The sequence below is a fragment of the Bombus vosnesenskii genome, unplaced genomic scaffold (genome assembly GCF_011952255.1).
Source record: "Bombus vosnesenskii isolate JDL3184/JDL3185 unplaced genomic scaffold, Bvos_JDL3184-5_v1.1 scf7180000013315, whole genome shotgun sequence".
Taxonomy (NCBI): Eukaryota; Metazoa; Arthropoda; class Insecta; order Hymenoptera; family Apidae; genus Bombus; species Bombus vosnesenskii.
The window spans coordinates 205,092-213,852 of NW_022882961.1; the positions used below are offsets into that span (position 1 = coordinate 205,092).

General features: G+C 40.9%; 1 long non-coding RNA gene across 1 annotated transcript; it reads left to right on the plus strand.

Annotated features, from left to right (window-relative positions):
* Positions 1-626: 626 nt before the first annotated feature.
* Positions 627-5,854, plus strand: LOC117235314. Its single transcript, XR_004493653.1, has 3 exons — positions 627-677; positions 857-1,008; positions 3,838-5,854. It is a non-coding gene; the product is annotated as an uncharacterized LOC117235314 (long non-coding RNA).
* The last annotated feature ends 2,907 nt before the right edge of the window (positions 5,855-8,761 follow it).

Below are 8,761 nucleotides of genomic sequence, written 5' to 3' on the forward strand. Positions count from 1 at the left end.
CCGACACCGAGTCGCGAAAGTAGACGCGTTCTCGGCGATCGCTGGCGGCCGCGTTAATTAACTCGTACTCATACGCGTACTAAAAATAATTCGTTTTGTCGCGACGAAACTCGAAGTTAATCAAACGATATTAGATCGAAGCACGCCGAGAGATTAAACGGATCAGCGCTGTGAAAACGGGCGCGAATGAAAATTACGCGGAAATTATGTAAAATAATGGGAAAGTACACGAGGAGGTAAAATTCTCGTCATCCGTCCGACTAATTTCGATTCGTGCTACCCGCTCGACAAAGCGACTCTTTGAGGAACACGAAGAAAAAAAGAGGAGAATCCCTTTCACACTTATTCTATCGTCTTTTGATAGCCTACGGTTATTCACTAAAGACACTTTCGTCTTTCGTTCTTCAAATACCGGAAAGAGCTACATGAAAAACATTTCGCTCTTTCAATCTTCTCAACATTATTAAAAAACTGATTTCACGTCGACGACGACGCCGACGACGGTGGATACGAGCAAGAAAACGAGCGATACTCGAGAGTGGAGTCAAGATGACGAGACAGCCGCATTATCTCGCGGCACGAACGTAAACATTGACACGAATTTTTGCAAGCTTCGCCGTGGTGAACGAAGGAAAATCGTGAGCGTGAACGAGGCGATGCAAGACGCAAGGGCTGCGGTACGTAAGTAACTCGGTTATGAGCCATCCATTACCTTGTTCAACTCCACCGGCAATGCTCTTACCCCTGGTTGGCTGGCCAAGACCCTCGCCTCCGTTACCGTCCCAACCCCCGCGTCGCATAACTCTCTGATGCCCTAAGTGCACCGGCGTGAAGGTCCCGCATACACTGTTTGCAGAGTTACCCTTCAACGGCGTCAAAGCAGCCTCTTCACCAGCCGACACGATGCCCACGTCCAACGGTGTAATTCCACGAACAACCAGAAACAGCGCGGTGTCCTTTTTGGCTTTTAACTACAGTAATCAGAACAACAAGGTTTTATGGAAGAAGGTTGAGAGAAACACTTTCAGTTCGTGTAATTTCTGGATTATGTCTATCGTTCCTGAATATTACACGTGTCATTTGATCGCTTTGTTGGATTTGTTATTAATTCGAAGAATTATTTCAAACGATAGAGACTTGGAATTGTGGAGAACTAACGAGTATTGGTAATCGATAGATGATCGTTCCTTGACAATACATAGTATTAGGTATGTGCTACCTGTTACTCTGTAACAGTTAAGTTAAATTTAAGTTAACAGTTAAGTTTAAGTTTACATGAATAGTTGGTAAAAAATCTCCGCTACTCTGATTATGGGCGTTTGACCTAGAAACTGTCGAAGGCTATAGGTGAGAGAAATGCTAAAATCCTCGGAAAAGATTAAAGGGCGTGAAGAAGATCTTTAGCCGATCAATTTAAGCGATACCTTTCGTGTCAACGTTCGTGTAATCAAGCTTGAAGCAACGAGCTGTGCAAGTTTCATGGAGCAACGGACTAACGTGAAATATTCATGCGATACCCGGAGAATAGATCGGACATTCCGTGGGGAGATAAATTCAAGTCGAACAGCGCAAGTCGCGGTCAGGTTGCCCTCGGTGCCCTCGGGGAGTTGGCTCATAAATCAAGATAACAAGCTGATTGATCAAGTAAATATAACGCGTCATTGATGAGAAGTGAAACCAAGAAATATTTCAGAAAAACAGCAACACTTTTCAATTATTTTCCGTACCATCTCGTTTTTTCCAAAATCTTTTCTTATTTTTGAGATTTACAACGTTTTATAACCGCTGATTGTTTCATCTGGAAAAATTCAAACAATATTTGCTGTCGACCCTGCAGTGCTCTTACATCATTGATCGTAATTATTTTCAGCCGTTTAATTTTTCATCGCGTTTATTGCCCTTCGAAAAACAAATTGCAGAGAGTTTACGTTTTAATGCGTTTAATTAGTTTCAGTTTAGAATTTATTCGGTTTCTCTAGGAGCTAATAGGTCGTTATTATTCCATTAAAGTAAGTTTCAGGCAACTTTGACGGGTCCCATTCTTTAGCCGTGATTTGTTTCACAGCCGGGTCCTCGCCGATATATTTCCGCGGAATCGGAGTTTTTCACGCGCAACAGTAATCGCACAGTGGCTGAAAGCTACAGAATTGCAACAGTTCGATTTTTCCTAACTACTGAACGTTCCTAAATCGAGCGATCCGCTTCCCATTAAAAGTTGCTGACCCCCAAACTATTCTCTTTAACCCTTTGCACTTCTATATCGAGTGTGACTCGACATCAGTTTTTATCTCGGGGGCTCCTTTGTCGAGTCCTACTCGACATTCTTTCATGTCCACTTTTTTTGTGAAACGTGCGAAAGAAAACGAGGATTACATCCTGAAAATTGTTTCGAGGTACATCATACAGTTAAAAATTACAAAATACAACAATAGTGTGAATAAAATTGGCATTTAAGTGAATTTGTTTCTTCCTTTATTTATTTAAATTGTCTTATTTTTTAGTTAAAGTAAATTTCAAATAAAACACTTAAAAGCGTTGGGAGCTGCTGGTAACGAAATTGAAATAAAATTCGGATTGCAAAGGGTTAACGGTGATCCGTTGCGCTTTGAATATTTCGCGAATCTCTTACGAAAGATTCTGAACTACAACGATTTTCCAAATATTGAAATAATTCCAGGTATTTCAACATTGACAATAAACATCGGACTAGTGAAAAATATTGCAAATTCGAAAGTGGAATAATTTCTGCAATGTCACAAAAACAAAACTACAGATTAAATCTCAAAATATAATACCCAGAAGTGTGCAAACTTATAACACAACTGATAGTGAAGATTTTTATTTCGTGGAGAATCTATGAAAGATAAGAACTCGAAATATTTGCATAATTCGCGAGTACAATTCACCGAGTTAATGCACGGCTTTCCATTGTATCGCGGTGTGAATTACATTCCCCGCAAAACTCAGCTAACTTTCGTCCGACAGATTACTCGAAAAATTTCGTTCGCGCGAGTTAAAGTGTAAGCTTTTCGGCAGACATTGTGCAACCCGATATTAATTCCTTTCAAAACGCGAAGTATATAAAAATAGCCTGTTCACGTGGTGAAATGCTATTCTGTCGCGGCGATTCGATGTATTTGATTCAAAAACTTGTTGTTTCACATGTTGCGTAGCTACAAGCTTTGCCACACAGTGTATGAAAGCGTGTGACAGGGTCGATATTATCCTGGCCACGACACGGCTAACAATTTTCTGCGAGAGTAATGGAAAACATCGACACTTATTGGTCATTTCAGCAACGATTCCCCCGTTTTTCACCGGTTGCAACCTGTTTTTCATATGGCCAAAACTGTCGTGTTACGCGACGACGAGCCATCGAAACGCGTGAAACGCTGGTTGTGCTTTTTTCCGTACCCTATTGACATTAATTCTGGAAACGCTTTGTAGGATGCTAAACGTTGATCGGGAAAACAATACTGTATCAATGTATCGTTTATTGAAATGTAGCAACGTATTATGATTAGACTGCGAATTTTTATGTATTTTAGAGGCGCATAGAACGCACATAACATCCAAAAATGTATATAATATGTAAATATTTAGATGCTGAATAAGTGAGACAAATCTTTGCCTAAGTCTTACCTTTTTAACTGCTTGTATAAAAATATAAATTTGCGTGAATATCCGTAGACTATTTATGATATAATCGAAAATTTAAACAAATAATCGTATTGAATGATTACACAGATACGAATACTTCTATGGACACTATATGGACATTTATCACGATGGAGCTTCGAAAAATACTGGCCAATGGATATGTGCAAATCTCTACAGGTTGAAACTATTAATCAAACTCGCCCATAAGATACAACCAGGAACCTTGGAAGAACGAAGAAACCAGGACAGAATAGAAGAGTATCGAAGAGGAACAAAACGACGATGGAAATGGAAATGGGGAGGAAAGTGACTGGGAATTGAACCAAGTGCGGAAAATGGATTACGCGTCACATGAAGAACCAGCTGCGAACGAGTAGAGGAATGAAAGGGTGACAAGACAAGTTAGAACGCGAGACACAACGAATCGCAGATGCAACGTGGAGAAAATTTGTGATACCGTCCCGTGTTAGAAAATTGGACGAAGCAAGAAGGCGAAGATCCCGAAAGACGAGATATAGATTTAGAAAGGTGCGAAAGAGAGAAGGAAAAATGACAGGAAGAGGCAGAGGGTAACTGTATAGAACCTTAAAAGGTTGGAAAGGAAAGGGTAACAACGAGAACGAGGGATGAGGTAAAGAAGTAACAGAAGGGGTTAAGAAGGGGTCAAAGCGTGGTGCGCTGGGAAAAAGAGAACCCCGAGAGAAGAGGACAGAGAACGACGGATAGTTAGAAAAAGGGTGAAGGGCAAGAATTACGATGGAAAAAGGATAGAAAGCTGTAGATGGTGGAAAAGGGGGAATAGGTACAAAGAGAAAGGTGAGCGATTGGTACGAGAGAAAGGAAAGATTGAAAGAGAGGAGGAAGGAGTGGTGGAAAGGGGTTAGGTTAGGTAGGAAAGAGGAAAGTGACAGCGCGTCGGAAGAAATAAGCGGAAAATAGAGAAAAGCGGAGAGAGGTCGTGATGGCCGTAGTATAAGTCGGCAATTTCTCGGACGCAGGAGCAAGAACTTTTAGCCCGTTAATTTTATGCAGACGGAGCTTCCTCTGGTTCTTCCTCCGTTATTCCTCCGTTCAATTCGACAAGGGTTCAGAGCACGGGAAGGGTAGAACGGAACAGGAAAGAGCATGCTACGTGGAAAATGGCTGTGACCGCTAATCCAATCGGCTTTCGCGAGAATTAAGGCTGCTCTTTTCTAGCGTCGCGTGTGGATCCAATTTGGCACTTAGGTAATTAACGTTGCCTACGAGGCGGCCTGACAACGAACTTACGCGCGTAATTAACGCAGTCGCGTAGGCTTAAAGCGACATTGCATTAACGTACGGGTTCGACCTGTTCGACCCGATGGATGCTGGATCTCGTGGATAGATGACGTGTTAGGATCTGTCTGAAAGGGTGACAACTACGAAACTTACGACAGGGTATTATCTATCGACGTATGAAAACGTGAATGCTAAAATTTCTTTAAGTCAGCGTACTCCATTCGACTCTTAGCACGTAGAAGATAAAATTCGTTTGTCAAAAATAGGAATTTTGTGTATCATGCAACATCGGGGGAAAAATTCAAGGTACCCGGTAAAAATTTGTCTTCGCTTACGATGCGCACATACTCGCACGCCTGCCGCGAATTTCCCGCGGATTATTCCGGATTAAGCGACCAACTTTTAATTGCATTGTATTTTGCGATGGAATGTTTAATCAGCGGCGGAAAACGCGGAACAACGGCACACTTTTCATCGACGCTCGGTAATGCGCTTAGCCGAAAGTAATCAGAAAGCAGGACGTGCGTTTTCGTCGGCTTTTTCGCCGGTTGCTTGCAACTGAACACTGTATAAAGCAGTGTGCAAACTGGCGCCGAACCACCGAATTTTTTATGAAGAATCCCAATGAAAAAAGAAAGTCGGGTATTTGATGAGGTACCACTGGCTGTTATTGTTCATAACTAACTGGTGAATTGCTGTTGAATATCGGGATTGGGAGAAATTATAAACCGTGTGGATATTAATTACGTGCAAAATTGCTTGCACAATGATTTCTGGTAATCCGAGACGGAGGAATAATCCGTAAATATAAGTTGAATTTATATGCACCGTTGTTCGTAAGTATTAGCATATCTGCATTTTATACGCGTGACAACAGGTTCAAATAATGGAAATAATTCTTATGGCAAATACATTGTTCCCAAATAATTCTCTAATGTAAACCTCGTTAAAAAAAATGTTGAACGATTTAAATAAAAAAATCCAGAGAAGTTTGTATATCCAAAATTTGAAATTAAATAACAGCAAATACGATAGAAGCATTAATAATGTAAATGTCAGAATTGGTTAAGATAATGGTCGAAAAACGCAACAAATATAAACAAGAAAAATGTAATTAAATCTTATTACCATAAAGATAAGATTTATTCTAAAACGTTCAATATATGGATTCTTTGCTTACGTAAGATTATATTCATAATCTCTGTTTGATCTGGGATTACAAGAGAGACTATAATTCAAGCTTTTACCAACTCCCTAACAATATTTCAAGTTTATCTTATTTTCTGTAAACGCGCCACTGTGATACTTATGAAGAGAGGTGTACGCGTATTCTCATGCATCAGTGTTGTACGCAGAAAGGTAATTCGTTTCTAGAGAAGAAACTTTTTGACAAGCTACCGATATGTTGTATCCGCCAGTGATTCTGTTATTGACCTAAGAGGAGCATCGTGCTTCTTGTTTGCTCTAAGGATTCCTGCCGGTGTATGTTATAGGAAAGGACACAAAAGAGAACGTCAAACTGACTAAAATATTTCTCCAACTTCCTGTCGATAGTCGAATCTTTCTACTTTTCTTTCAACTTGAATTTCCACGAGTCAAGTTATACCCTCTTACTGTCACATTTTCAAAACGATCACAAAGACATCGACATTGAATGGAGACAGCTTTCCTTACCGATATAAATTCTTCTCGAATAAACTCGTAATTTTGTTTAGATCCTGTTACGTCGCGTGAAATGGTCCGTGCGATGTCCTCCATTGTCTGACCGTCAAGTCCCAAGCCTTATTAGAAAGACCCTCAGTAAACCTAAGGCCCCATCATAAACCGAATCCTATTAGCTTGCAAGAACCTCTAATCCTGCAAGTATTTTCGGTTTATAGCTGGCATTTAAAACAATACTTAGGTCTACCACGTTGGTAGGAGGCTTCCTCCGCATACCCTCAGGCATGAAAGTGGGTCATAACCAATCGGCATCGCGGATCGTTACCCTCACTTTTACTAACGAAAAGTGTGAACAACGAATCCGCGTTCCTCGTGCAAAGGGCACACCCACACCGAGCTTTCTTCCATCATAACATAGGAGCGACAAGTCAGTTTAAATCCAGTTTTTACACCAAGTTAAAGTTCAGTCAAGTCTAAATTTACAGCGAGTTACATCCAGTGTTACATCAAGTGTACATCGGGTCTAGATCGGGTCTATATCTTGCGCTCTAGTCTATCTTCAGTCAAATCGCAGTTAGTCTAACTCAAGAACTAGTTACAGCACGACTCAAACTTCTGGACTACATCATTCACGTTGCGCCATGGACTAAATGTAACGTAATAACACGCACTTTCTGTACATCACAATTAGCCAGTTTATCGAAATCGGTTCGAAGTTTTAACAACGTCTATCATACTTCAGTTTGGACATTGATTTACTCGAAGATTCTAAGACTCTAGCAAGAAGAAGAAGAATCTGACGAACTCAATACATCGCAGTAACGAAGTTCTTGTGGGTGTACGTATTGCAGTCTTCGAATAATTCATTCGAATACGCATCCAGAGCAACTATAACCTAAACATTGATCGATCGTCGCTTCACGCTTTGATCTTTACGCTTGAAACAACCAACCGATCTGAGAACGGAGATTGTATAAGGCGTAACAGGAGCGACGCAGTTCGGTCTCGGTCCGGTCGGACGTCGCGACGCTGCATAATTAAGATTTCTTTATCATCGCATTTGAATGCAAGAATACCCGACCGCTGGGCCCTTTTGTTCGTACACACGGCCAGAGAGTGGCGTTATCTCGCGGCCTCTAAATTTTCCTGAGTTACAATCGCGAATTCAGTCGGGCCCCTCGTTAATTAGCGACCGAAAGAAGAATTGCCGGAGGACTCGTAAATCAAGAACAATGCCGGGAAATAGCACAGTCGACAGGAATGGCTGCGAGCCTCCGCCAACGCCAGAATATCCCCGCTGTCTCCAACCCTCTTTTTCTCGCAGTTTCTCTAACTCTGACTCCTTTGACTCTCTCTTCCTCACCTTGGCAACTGGTAACGCGAGTTTAGCCAAGAGAAAAAAATTTCTCTCCCGTAAAAACGCGGCCAACACATCAGCAACGAAGACATTGGAGTGTCGCGGAGCATTTTTGGGTTCGCATAAAATTTAACGGGAGCTTTCATTTCCACGTAATCGGCCGATTCGATTCTTCCATTCGTCCAGATCCCTCTGATCAACCAGAATAATCCGGCCGGACAATGACGGGGATTTTACGAACTGGAAAGCAGCCGGAAACCGTGGGTCAAACGAAAATCTACCGATTTCTAACCGAATCTAGTGAAAACGCGAAACAAGTGATTTTTTCCAGAATATTTCGCGTGTGCGGTTAGAGTGACACGGTGCAGCGTTGAAACGGTCATCTGAAGTACGAAGAGTGTTCAATTTTTCGCCTCCTACCAAAAATAACTGGCCATTCTCTCCTTTTTTTTGTATTTTGCAAGCGAGGAGATTTTTACCTTTAGGATTGTATTTGTTAGGACAAAGTTAGTTCAGAGAAGATATATGAATTTTCTAAATTCAAAAATGGAAGACGTAAAATATTGTACAAAAAATTTAAAATTCACTCAGTGGGATTTTCTATTCGGCAAGAGAAATGTATTTTTACTGTACGCGAATTTTAATTCATTTCTGTATTTCTGAATAAAACTCTATCGAGAATGCCTGTTTAGTGAGAACACTGTGATACACCGATCAAGTTATTTATTATTTATAAGCCTCGAACAAAATTTTTGTACCTAAATCCTTCTTATTTCTTTTGAGTTAAAAATTGAACTGCATAAGAAGCGTCCATATATTTTT